The sequence below is a fragment of the Bombina bombina genome, chromosome 2 (assembly GCF_027579735.1).
Source record: "Bombina bombina isolate aBomBom1 chromosome 2, aBomBom1.pri, whole genome shotgun sequence".
NCBI classification, from domain to species: Eukaryota; Metazoa; Chordata; class Amphibia; order Anura; family Bombinatoridae; genus Bombina; species Bombina bombina.
Window position 1 is genome coordinate 1417130538 of NC_069500.1, and position 13850 is coordinate 1417144387.

Here is a 13850-nt window from a genome sequence, read left to right on the forward strand (position 1 = left end):
AAAAAAAAAATACATATATTCATCACGCCATCCCTCTATATCCTTCCTTGTTTTAGCACACTCCTCAGATTACTGAGCTAGTGATGAAACTGATATCCAAGAGAGGGGAAACAGACCCATTTTAGCTACTGAAATAAATGGTTTGGTATTAAATATTAAAGATAATAACTGTTTTTTAATCTCCAATGTTTGTGCTTTTAATCAGTGGTAGCCATTTATCAAGAAACTCCTGTGTCTTATCATTTAATAAATTAATGTTCTGTATCTCAAACATAATATGTTGTAGTAGACTACTTATAAAGCTGGCAAAACTGGGTGGAGATATATCCTGCCACTTCTTCAATATCATGTATCTCATTATCAGAGTACAATAGGTTTGATAATAATTTGGTGTAATAATTGCAGAATCTGACAGAAAAAAAATATAACTACCATTAATCTTAACATGATCAGAAAAAAAGTTTATTATACCAAAAATGTTATTTGGTCCAGAGTTGTGATATTTTTGGACATTTCCAAAATACATGTAAAATATCTGCCTTAATTAAATGGCATTTGGGACAGAAAAAATCATTAGTTGGAAAAAAAATGCCAATTTAAAGGGAGAGAAATAGACATTATGGATCAATTTAACGTGTGATTCTTTCCAACCAGTAGGAATTGTAAGCTTTTGTGTTACCACGAAACTATGTCTAATATTTGTGAAGTCTACTGCTGGAAAATGCAATGCCCAAAAAGCTTGAATTTTATTTAAATGTAACTGTCCCTGTTTGGAAAGCAAAATAGCATATAGCAAGGAAATAGAGCATTTGCCTACAGAAAAATTCCTAATGGATAGATTGATCTCAGACCTTCGACCCAGTAGCTCCACTTTCCAGCTTTTAGTATTGATAAAATGATGTATCGAGACCATCGACCCAGTAGCTCCACTTTCCAGCTTTTAGTATTGATAAAATGACGTATTGGAAAGTATGCAAACAGATCATTTCTAGATACTTGGAATAAACACATGAGATTATTAAAAGATAGTAAGTGTCCGGAAGAAGAGAACAGTTGATGTACATATATTAAACCCTTTTGGGACCATGATTTAAAGACCAATTGTTGAATTCCTGGAATAAATTCTGGATTCCCACATATTGGAATAAGAGAAGAACATTTGAAATCTATTTTTAGATTATAACAAATCTTTTGCCATGCTATGATAACATTCTTAAAAGTGGGAATGGTGAGATTATTGCTGTTTCCAGTTCAATAGAGGTAAATTTACTTAAATTTGTTAGCCAGTCCATCGCAGTCCTGGCCAACGTTACGAGATTATACAGTTTAATATCTGGCAACGCCAACCCAGCATTCTCTCTTTTTTGTGTCAATTTCACTATCGATATGCAAGCTTTTTGCTTTTTCCCATAAGAATTGCGAACATGCTGAATAGAATTGATTTATTTGGAGTTTAAAAATAAGAAGTGGTAGGTTCTGTAACAAGTACAGAATTTGCGGGAATATAATTGTTTTAATCAAGGTAATTCTAGCTGACAAGGATATAGGGAGATCCATCCAGTTTTTAAGATCTATAATAGATTTGTTAAAAACATGCAGGTAATTAATCTCGTACCAAAATTTCAGATTTTTATGGAGCAGTATCCCCAAATATTTTATATAATCTGTTGTTTTAAAAGGATGATGTATATAACTATTTGATTTCTTCATAATCCACATTAGTTTGCTTTTCCCCAGAAGTAAGCATATCTAATAACAGAGGTATAGATTTTTTTGAGTTTTCCAAGAAAACTAACAGGTCATCAGCATACAATAGTATTTAAACATTCTCAGTACCAAATTTTAGCCCCGTCAGTTCAGACCGAAGCCAAATAGTGAAAGATTCTATGGCGATATTGAACAATAGCGGAGAAAGGGGACATCCTTGATTGGTCCCACGGCCTAATAAGATTCTAGCTGAAGGGTTACCGTTAATCAATAAATAGGAATATGGATTTGTATATAATTTATGGATAAAACCTGCGAAGCTACCGATAAATCCGAACTGGGATAGAGAATCAAGCAAATGGAATCAAAAGCTTTCTTTGCATCTAATGAGAGCAGAACCAGATCTGTATCAAACAGCTTATTTTTATTAGATTTTTTAGGCAATTGTTGGGAGGATGTATTCCAAAAATAATCAAAGATGACTTCCACTTTACGCAAATTCAGGGACATGTTCCTTCCCTGGATAAAACCAGTTTGGTCAGGATGTATTATTTTATATAGAAATTTGTTTAACCTATTTACTAGAATAGACGTAAGAATTTTGTAGTCAGCATTTAAGACACAGATCGTCCTATAGGATGCTGGCTCTTCAGAATCCTTACCTTTTTTGTGAATAAGAGTGATATTAGCTGCTGAAAAATAGCTTGATATTAGCATATTAGTGGTATAATACGTATTAAAGAGTTTAGTGAGTGTCAGTTTGATGTCTTCTGCTAGAATTTTATAGAACTCTGCCGGGAGCCAATCTGGACCCACTGCCTTATTTAGTTTGAATTAACCGATAGCCTCACATATCTCATCTACTGAAAATGGTTTATTAATCAATTCAGGATCGTTTTCAGTTACCTTTGGAGGTGTAATTTTAGACCAGAAGTTTATTATATTAGATAGATCTTCGTCTACTTTCTTGAACAGATTTTTATCAAATTTAAAGAATATACATCCCTAATATTTTCGTTATCAGTATATCTATGATTGCTGTCATTAATTGCAGCTATATAGTTTTTACTCTTCCTATTCTTAGTTATTTTAGCTAAATATTTAGCTGGGCATCCAATATACCCTTTATATCGATTATTAATTTTCTTGTCTTCCTCTAAACATTTTTGCTTTAAAAATAACTCCCTTTCAGTTCTGGCATAACAGTATTTATTCCAGTTAAATTTAGAGTTCTCTGATCTATATCGAGATAATGCATTCCTGACTTGATTAGATAACTGTAGTTCCCTAGCTTGCCATTTTCTTTTCTAATTACATATATATGCTTTTATCTTTCCCCTCAATACCGCTTTTGCCGTTTCCCAATATACTTCAATTTTATCATAGTACCCTCTATTATTGTAGTGGAAATCTTTCCATTGACACAATAACCACCTATTAAATTTAGTGTTCTCTAACATAAAATGCGGGAACGTAAAAAAATTATATGCACAATTTTCAGCTTTTATCAATTGAAATTTAATGGAGATTATCGAATGATCCGACACCAATATATCATGGATTTTTGGTTCTAAATCTAATAAGATAAGTTGCTCTAAGACAAAGATATAGCGGGGAGTCTTGACACACATGTATATTCACAGCTATCTGGATTTATAATTCTCCAGATATCATTAAGTTTTAGAGCGGTGCAAAATTGTAAAAAATACATGTCTATTTTTTCGTTCCTAGTCTTCTCTTTAGTTGAGGATCTATCTAACTTAGGGCAAAGTGTCACACTGAAGTCACCGCCAAGAATTAATTTTTCACTAGCAGCTGGGTACAACTTACTTTTAATTATGTCCCAAAACTCTGGGGGAAAAGTATTTGGCCCATATATATTGCCTACCATATATTGTATGCCACCAATTATTAGGTGGACAAATATGTACCTACTATTAGGATCCCGCTCAACTTTTAAGACTTGATATTCTAATTTTTTATGCATTCAAATTGCGACACCACAGCTCCTTTTGGAAACCAGTACGTTTTCTGATGTTATCTTGATATGATAGAAATGTCATGTGTATGATGAACTTTTATAACAATATGGATCTAAAACAACTCATAGGAAATGTGTGAAACAACAGTGAAATGTGAGGCTCTAGCGAGTGTTGCTGCAATACCAAGCTGTGTGCTGACATTCCTTGACCAGTGTTTGTAAACTCGTCTCAAGATGACCTTCAGAGCAGGTCCAGCCATAGTGTACTTGTACATTGCACACATATTTGCCTCTGTATAATCTGTATAATCTTAAAAGATGTTACCAATAAAGAGTGAATTTCTAAAAAATGTAACTCAACAGCGCAACATTCTAGACTACTAACTAACAGCTAAGGGCTTCTGTCATATCCTCATCTGCTTGCTGTTAAAGAAATTAGGTTTTCATCTTTCACAACATTTATAAAACATGTGGATTGTGTTAATGACTGTCTGCTGTAGTACACCAGTACATACTCTGGTATTGATACTGTATATACATTATATTTAAATATCAAGTTGTATCGAGCTTAAAGGGACACTCAAGTCAATATTACATTTTAAACACCTTTCCAATGTACTTTCATTAATAAAATGTGCGCAGTCTTTTTATATTTACACTTTTTGAGTCACCAGCTGCTACTGAGCATGTGCAAGAATACACAGAATATACGTATATGCATTTGCGATTGGCTGATGGCTGTCACATGCATTTTCTTGTTATCACACATTTGTTGATTATGCAAATCGACTGTATTTATGGTCCTTTAATGGTCAATAAAAGATCACCAACCCCATAATTATGATGACATTAGAGTAGTGGTGTCAAAGAAAAGGTTGTGGTCACGTTTTAGAATAAAGAAAATCTGTAATTTATCTCTATTCTGCATGTGGGAAAACATTTGAAAAGAACTGTTTGTGGGCTGTGTTGTGTGCGCCATGTTGGTCAGTGGCTGTGTGTGGGCTGTATTGTGGGCGCTGTGTTAGTCAGTGGCTGTGATGCGTGTGCCATGTTGGTAAGTGGCAATAGCAAAAAAGAGTTCAGCCGATACGCTAGAAAAATTGCAAGCAAGAAGGTTGCAAAAAAGCAATTAGTTGTGAGAGCGGCTATCAAAGACAGTCTATGTTATGGTTATGAAAATAGAGGTAAGGAGTATATAGCAACAAAGCAAAGCAAAGCATGCCAGTTAAAAGTGACATAGTCTCTAGCCAAGAAGAGATTGCAGTAATCTCTAAGACCGCTACACTCACTCCGTTTCCTGGCGAGTCCCTCCGTTCTCCCTTTGCCTTTCAGAACTTCTGGGGAAAAAAATGTGTCTCCTCATCTTCAGCTCCCAGTGGGGATATATTATTCTCCTGCACTCAAACTTCTTAGTCCAGTCGATTCTGGAACAGTAACCATCTGTCCGCCTCCAGGGAACCGCATAGAACCTTGGCGGTCTTCCAGCACAGCAAGCACGGCTGCACATAGCCTTGTTCTCAGCAGCGTCACTCCAGCTAAACGGTAGCATAAGAATCAAGCTCCTCCACACTTGAAAAGGGATATACAAAAAAATATATAAATTTATTAAGATATAAAGAGCATCAGGTAGTGGAAAATGGGCCTGACGCGTTTCGGCTCCAGTCAAACTTGTGGAGCTGAAACGCTTCAGACCTGTTTTTCACTACATGATGCTTTTTATATCTTAATAAATTTATATTTTTTACTATTCCAGTAGCAATCTTTTTTTTTTTTTTTATATCCATGTTGGTAAGTGGCTGTTTGTGGGCTGTGATGTTTGTGCCATGTTGGTCAGTGGTTGTGTGTAACATTGGTCGATGGCTGAGCATGTGCTGTATTTTGTATGTTGGTCATTGGCTGTGTGTGGGCTGTATTGTTTGTGCTGTGTTGATCAGTGGCTTTGTGTGGGCTATGATCTGTGTCTCATGTTGGTTAGTTGCTTTGTGTGAGCAGAGATGTGTGTGCCGTGTTGGTCAGTGGCTGTGTGTGATGTGCGTGTCATGCTGGTCACTGGCTGTGTGTGGGCTGTATTGTGTGTGCTGTGTTGGTCAGTGATTGTGTGTGCTGTGATCTGTGCGTCATTTTGGTTAGTGGCTTTGTGTGTGCTGTGATCTGTGTCTCATGTTGATTAGTGGCTTTGTGTGAGCTGATCTGTGTGTCATGTTGGTTAGTGGCTTTGTGTGAGCTGGGATGTGTGTCATGTTGGTTAGTGGCTTTTTGTGAGCTGGGATGTGTGTGCTGTGTTGGTAAGTGGATGTGATGTGTGTGCTGTGTTGGTCAGTGGCTGTGTGTGGGCTGTATTGTGGGTGCTGTGTTAGTCAGTGGCTGTGTGTATTGTGTGTGCCGTGTTGGTTAGTGGTTGTGCGTAATGCTTGTGCCATGTTGGTAAGTGCCTGTGTTCACATGCACAGTTTATTTTGGTGGCATATAAACAACTGTCCCTCACACACAAAGTCAGTATTTATCTTTTTCCTTGTTCAGCTGTCACACTGACTCTCCAGCCACTGCAGGGTTAATCCAGGCATGTCCTGAGCCGACTCGCGTAACCGATATGTCTCTCCCGCGCCTTTGTTGTCTCTTTCTCTTGGACCACAGCCTAGACAGGACGTGTTCTGTGTAGAGAAATGAAATGGGTTGTAGGATGTTTCTGCTGTCCGCAGACTCCAAGGCTGGAATAGTTGGGTGTTTATGGTAAAGAAAATAAAGGGTAAAGGAATATTTGTGTATCCTGATCTTTATAAAGTCTTGTAACAAACCCTAGCTATTTATTTATATGTATATAAATAGTGTCTCATATTTACTTAGCAGTATAAATAGATCATAGGCTCCTGGCAATAACTTCAGGCAAAATAAAAGGTTCCTTAAAGTCATGTTTAGCTTACGTATCAGTAATTAATCACTGTATTGGAAAAGATCTGCATACAAAATACACATTTAATACAAAGCTTTATACACCAAAGAATTTAAAACAGTAATTTTGTTAAAAAGTGTGTAGGGCTTTGCAGAGACACACCCATGGGGTGGGTAAATTTATCTTTAACCAGCAATCAGCAAGCGCTACCCAGGTGCTGAACCAAAAATGGGCCGCTCCTAAGCTTACATTCCTGCTTTTGCCTGGCAAGAGAATGAAGAAAAATTGATAATAGGAGTGAATTAGAAAATTGCTTAAAATTGCATGCTCTTTCTGAATCATGAAAGAAAAAAAAATGGTTTTCATATGAGCTACTGTACTGATTGGCCAATTACTGTACGAGGGTCAGGGTTCTCAAATCCACTAAATGCACTTCAGCCTTATCAGGGGCAGTGAAAAAAACTTTAATTTACAAATCTAAATTACAGCAACAGCAGGCAAAATAGACAATGAAAGTGTGGTAATAATTATGCTTAAAGGGACATTATACACAAATTGTAAGCTGCATAACAATGTACCTTTGCATCAGAGAAGAATTGTGCAATGAATAATGCAGCTTTATTTTTTTTAAATGAGCACATTATTTTATTTTATTTTCACTGATTTCCCTGTCCCCCAGAACAAACAAACCCTTGCTAACCAATCACAAACTTATACACAGATATAGCATGAACTCTGCTTGCACACGTGCAGTTAAGGAAAGAGTCTGGGTAGTCTGCCCTCTGCTCTTCCCTTAAGGAGCTTTAGCACTGATTCTTCTTAGTTAATTAATAAAACATTTATTTAACTGGTATTTAAATAAGCAGATATATGTTCCATTTTACTATTTATCTAATAGCTATATATATTTAAAAATATATACAAACTACCATGTATGCTCACTGCAAAGGATATTTGCAATAAATACTTTTCCTATCATGATTGTTGATGCAAAACTGATAATCCACCTTAAAAAAACAAATGCGAGTGTGAGGTAGGAGGGGGTAAACAAAACCTCACCGATAAATTAGCTAAAAGTATTAATCCAAGCCACCCTGTGAGAAAGTGGAACAAGGAAGCAAAATAAATGAGGAAAGTATGTTTCAATAATTAAACATTGTATATGTTGTTGAAATGCCGAGTTTAATGATCCTTTGATTAAAGTTTTTAATGGGGAATACAATTTTTAGTTTAGTGTCCCTTTAATGGGCTGTGCAACCCAATATCTTTTCTTTCATGTTTCAGATAGAGCATGTAGCTTTAAACAATTTTTTATTGACTTCTATGATCACATTTTCTTTGTCTTCTTTGTATCTTTTGTTGAAAAGCAGGGTCCTAAGCTCAAGAGCGTGCACGTGTTTGGAGCACCATATAGCAGCAGTTTTGCAAGAATGTTATCCATTTGCAAGAGAACTAGATAACAGCACTATTGCCTGTCATGTAATGCTACAGATGCTACCTAGGTATCTCTATAACACACAATATTATACATTAGCAAGAGCACTAGATAACAGCACTATTACCTGTCATGTAGTTGTACAGATACTACCTAGTTATCTCTATAACACACAATATTATACATTAGCAAGAGCACTAGATAACAGCACTATTACCTGTCATGTAGTGCTACAGATACTACCTAGGTATATCTATAACACACAATATTATACATTAGCAAGAGCACTAGATAACAGCACTATTACCTGTCATGTAGTGCTAGAGATACTACCTAGGTATCTCTATAACACACAATATTATACATTAGCAAGAGCACTAGATAACAGCACTATTACCTGTCATGTAGTGCTACAGATACTATCTAGGTATCTCTATAACACAATATTATACATTAGCAAGAGCACTAGATATCACTATTACCTGTCATGTAATGCTACAGATGCTACCTAGGTATCTCTATAACACACAATATTATACATAAGCTAGAGCACTAGATAATATCACTATTACCTGACATGTAGTGCTACAGATACTACCTAGGTACCTCTATATCACACAATATTATACATTAGCAAGAGCACTAGATAACAGCACTATTACCTGTCATGCAGTGCTACAGATACTACCTAGGCATCTCTATAACACAATATTATACATTAGCAAGAGCACTAGATAACAGCACTATTACCTGTCATGTATTGCTACAGATACTACGTAGGTATCTCTATAACACACAATATTATACATTAGCAAGAGCACTAGATAACAGTACTATTACCTATCATGTAGTGCTACAGATGCTACCTAGGTATCTCTATAACACACAATATTATACATTAGCAAGAGCACTAGATAACAGTACTATTACCTGTCATGTAGTGCTACAGATAATACCTAGGTATCTCTCTAACACACAATATTATACATTAGCAAGAGCACTAGATAACAGCACTATTACATGTCATGTATTGCTACAGATACTACATAGGTATCTCTTTAACACACAATATTATACATTAGCAAGAGCACTAGATAACAGCACTATTACCTGTCATGTAGTGCTACAGATACTACCTAGGTATCTCTATAACACAATATTATACATTAGCAAGAGCACTAGATAACAGCACTATTACCTGTCATGTAGTGCTACAGATACTACCTAGGTATCTCTATAACACACAATATTATACATTAGCAAGAGCACTAGATAACAGCACTATTACCTGTCATGTAGTGCTACAGATACTACATAGGTATCTCTCTAACACACAATATTATACATTAGCAAGAGCACTAGATAACAGCACTATTACCTGTCATGTAGTGCTACAGCTACTACCTAGGTATCTCTATAACACACAATATTATACATTAGCAAGAGTACTAGATAACAGCACTATTATCTGTCATGTAGTGCTACAGATACTACATAGGTAGCTCTCTAACACACAATATTATACATTAGCAAGAGCACTAGATAACAGCACTATTACCTGTCATGTAGTGCTACAGATACTACCTAGGTATCTTTATAACACACAATATTATACATTAGCAAGAGCACTAGATAACAGCACTATTACCTGTCATGTAGTGTTACAGATTCTACCTAGGTATCTCTATAACACACAATATTATACATTAACAAGAGCACTAGATAACAGCACTATTACCTGTCATGTAGTGCTACAGATGCTACCTAGGTATCTCTATAACACACAATATTATACATTAGCAAGAGCACTAGATAACAGCACTATAACCTGTAATTTAGTGTTAGAGATACTACCTAGGTATCTCTATAACACACGATATTATACATTAGCAAGAGCACTAGATAACTGCACTATTACCTGTCATGTAGTGCTAGAGATACTACCTAGGTATCTCTATAACACAATATTATACATTAGCAAGAGCACTAGATAACAGCATTATTACCTGTCATGTAGTGCTATAGATGCTACCTATGTATCTCTATAACACACAATATTATACATTAGCAAGAGCACTAGATAACAGCACTATTACCTGTCATGTAGTGCTACAGATACTACCTAGGTATCTCTATAACACATTATTATACATTAGCAGGAGCACTAGATAACAGCACTATTACCTGTCATGTAGTGCTACAGATGCTACCTAGGTATCTCTATAACACACAATATTATACATTAGCAAGAGCACTAGATAACAGCACTATAACCTGTAATTTAGTGTTAGAGATACTACCTAGGTATCTCTATAACACACGATATTATACATTAGCAAGAGCACTAGATAACTGCACTATTACCTGTCATGTAGTGCTAGAGATACTACCTAGGTATCTCTATAACACAATATTATACATTAGCAAGAGCACTAGATAACAGCATTATTACCTGTCATGTAGTGCTACAGATGCTACCTAGGTTTCTCTATAACACTCAATATTATACATTAGCAAGAGCACTAGATAACAGCACTATTACCTGTCATGTAGTGCTACAGATACTACCTAGGTATCTCTATAACACACAATGTTATACATTAGCAAGAGCACTAGATAACAGCACTATTACCTGTCATGTAGTGCTACAGATACTACCTAGGTATCTCTATAACACACAATATTATACATTAGCAAGAGCACTAGATAACAGCACTATTACCTGTTATGTAGTGCTCCAGATGCTACCTAGGTATCTCTATAACGCACAATATTATACATAAGCAAGAGCACTAGATAACAGCACTTTTACCTGTCATGTATTGGTACAGATGGTACCTAGGTATCTCTATAACACATAATATTATACATTAGCAAGAGCACTAGATAACAGCACTATTACCTGTCATGTAGTGCTACATATACTACCTAGGTATCTCTATAACACACAATATTATGCATTAGCAAGAGCACTAGATAACAGCACTATTAACTGTCATGTAGTGCTACAGATACTACCTAGGTATCTCAATAACACACAATATTATACATTAGCAAAAGCACTAGATAACAGCACTATTAGCTGTCATGTAGTGCTACAGATACTACCTAGGTATCTCTATAACACACAATATTATACATTAGCAAGATCACTAGATAACAGCACTATTACCTGTCATGTAGTGCTACAGATACTACCTACATATCTCTATAACACAATATTATACATTAGCAAGAGCACTAGATAACAGCACTATTACCTGTCATGTAGTGCTACAGATACTACCTACATATCTCTATAACACAATATTATACATTAGCAAGAGCATTAGATAACAGCACTATTACCTGTCATGTAGTGCTACAGATACTACCTAGGTATCTCTATAACACACAATATTATACATTAGCAAGATCACTAGATAACAGCACTATTACCTGTCATGTAATGCTACAGATACTACCTAGGTATCTCTATAACACACAATATTATACATTAGCAAGAGCACTAGATAACAGCACTATTACCTGTCATGTAGTGCTACATATACTACCTAGGTATCTCTATAACACATTATTATACATTAGCAAGAGCACTAGATAACAGCACTATTACCTGTCATGTAGTGCTAAATATACTACCTAGGTATCTCTATAACACACAATATTATACATTAGCAAGAGCACTAGATAACAGCACTATTACCTGTCATGTAGTGCTACAGATACTACCTAGGTATTTCTATAACACACAATATTATACATTAGCAAGAGCACTAGATAACAGCACTATTACCTGTCATGTAGTGCTACAGACACTACCTAGAAATCTCTATAACACACAATATTATACATTAGCAAGATCACTAGATAACAGCACTATTACCTGTCATGTAGTGCTACAGATACTACCTAGGTATCTCTATAACACACAATAATATACATTAGCAAGAGCACTAGATAATAGCACTATTACCTGTCATGTAGTGCTACAGATACTACCTAGGTATCTTTATAACACACACTATTATACATTAGCAAGAGCACTAGATAACAGCACTATTACCTGTCATGTAGTGCTACATATACTACCTAGGTATCTCTATAACACACACTATTATACATTAGCAAGAGCACTAGATAACAGCACTATTACCTGTCATGTAGTGCTACAGATACTACCTAGGTATCTCTATAACACACAATATTATACATTAGCAAGAGCACTAGATAACAGCTCTATTACCTGTCATGTAGTGTTACAGATACTACCTAGGTATATCTATAACACATAATATTATACATTAGCAAGAGCACTAGATAACAGCACTATTACCTGTCATGTAGTGCTACAGATACTACCTAGGTATCTCTATAACACACAATATTATACATTAGCAAGAGCACTAGATAATATCACTATTACCTGTCATGTAGTGCTACAGATACTACCTAGGTATCTCTATAACACATAATATTATACATTAGCAAGAGCACTAGATAACAGCACTATTACCTGTCATGTAGTGCTACAGATACTACCTAGGTATCTCTATAACACACAATATTATACATTAGCAAGAGCACTAGATAACAGCTCTATTACCTGTCATGTAGTGTTACAGATACTACCTAGGTATATCTATAACACATAATATTATACATTAGCAAGAGCACTAGATAACAGCACTATTACCTGTCATGTAGTGCTACAGATACTACCTAGGTATCTCTATAACACACAATATTATACATTAGCAAGAGCACTAGATAATATCACTATTACCTGTCATGTAGTGCTACAGATACTACCTAGGTATCTCTATAACACATAATATTATACATTAGCAAGAGCACTAGATAACAGCACTATTACCTGTCATGTAGTGCTACAGATACTACCTAGGTATCTCTATAACACACAATATTATACATTAGCAAGAGCACTAGATAATATCACTATTACCTGTCATGTAGTGCTACAGATACTACCTAGGTATCTCTATAACACATAATATTATACATTAGCAAGAGCACTAGATAACAGCACTATTACCTGTCATGTAGTGCTACAGATAATACCTACGTATCTCTATAACACACAATATTATACATTAGCAAGAGCACTAGATAACAGCTCTATTACCTGTCATGTAGTGCTATAGATACTACCTAGGTATCTCTATAACACAATATTATACATTAGCAAGAGCACTAGATAACAGCACTATTACCTGTCATGTAGTGCTACAGATACTACCTAGGTATCTCTATAACACAATATTATACATTAGCAAGAGCACTAGATAACAGCACTATTACCTATCATGTAGTGCTACAGATACTACCTAGGTATCTCTATAACACACAATATTATACATTAGCAAGAGCACTAGATAACAGTACTATTACCTGTCATGTAGTGCTACAGACACTACCTAGGTATCTCTATAACACACAATATTATACATTAGCAAGAGCACTAGATAACAGCACTATTACCTGTCATGTAGTGCTACAGATACTACCTAGGTATATCTATAACACACAATATTATACATTAGCAAGAGCACTAGATAACAGCACTATTACCTGTCATGTAGTGCTTCAGATGCCTACCTAGGTATCTCTTCAACAATGAATAACATAGGAACAAAGAAAATTTGATAATAGAAGTAAATTGGGTTTATTTTTCATTGTATACTGTGTCAGAATCACACACAAAAAAAACCCTTTGGGTTTCATATCCCTTTAAGATCATAATAAAGGAGTCCTCCGCTGTTAGTGTCTCTTCTGATCTTTAGTGATAACAAAAATGATATCATAAACATTATTTT

General features: G+C 35.4%; 1 protein-coding gene across 1 annotated transcript in view; it reads left to right on the forward strand.

Moving 5' to 3' along the window:
• Nucleotides 1-13850, forward strand: part of LOC128650429 (disintegrin and metalloproteinase domain-containing protein 33) — a 371794-nt gene that overhangs the window by 154531 nt on the left and 203413 nt on the right. The gene's annotated exons all lie outside the window — the stretch shown is intronic.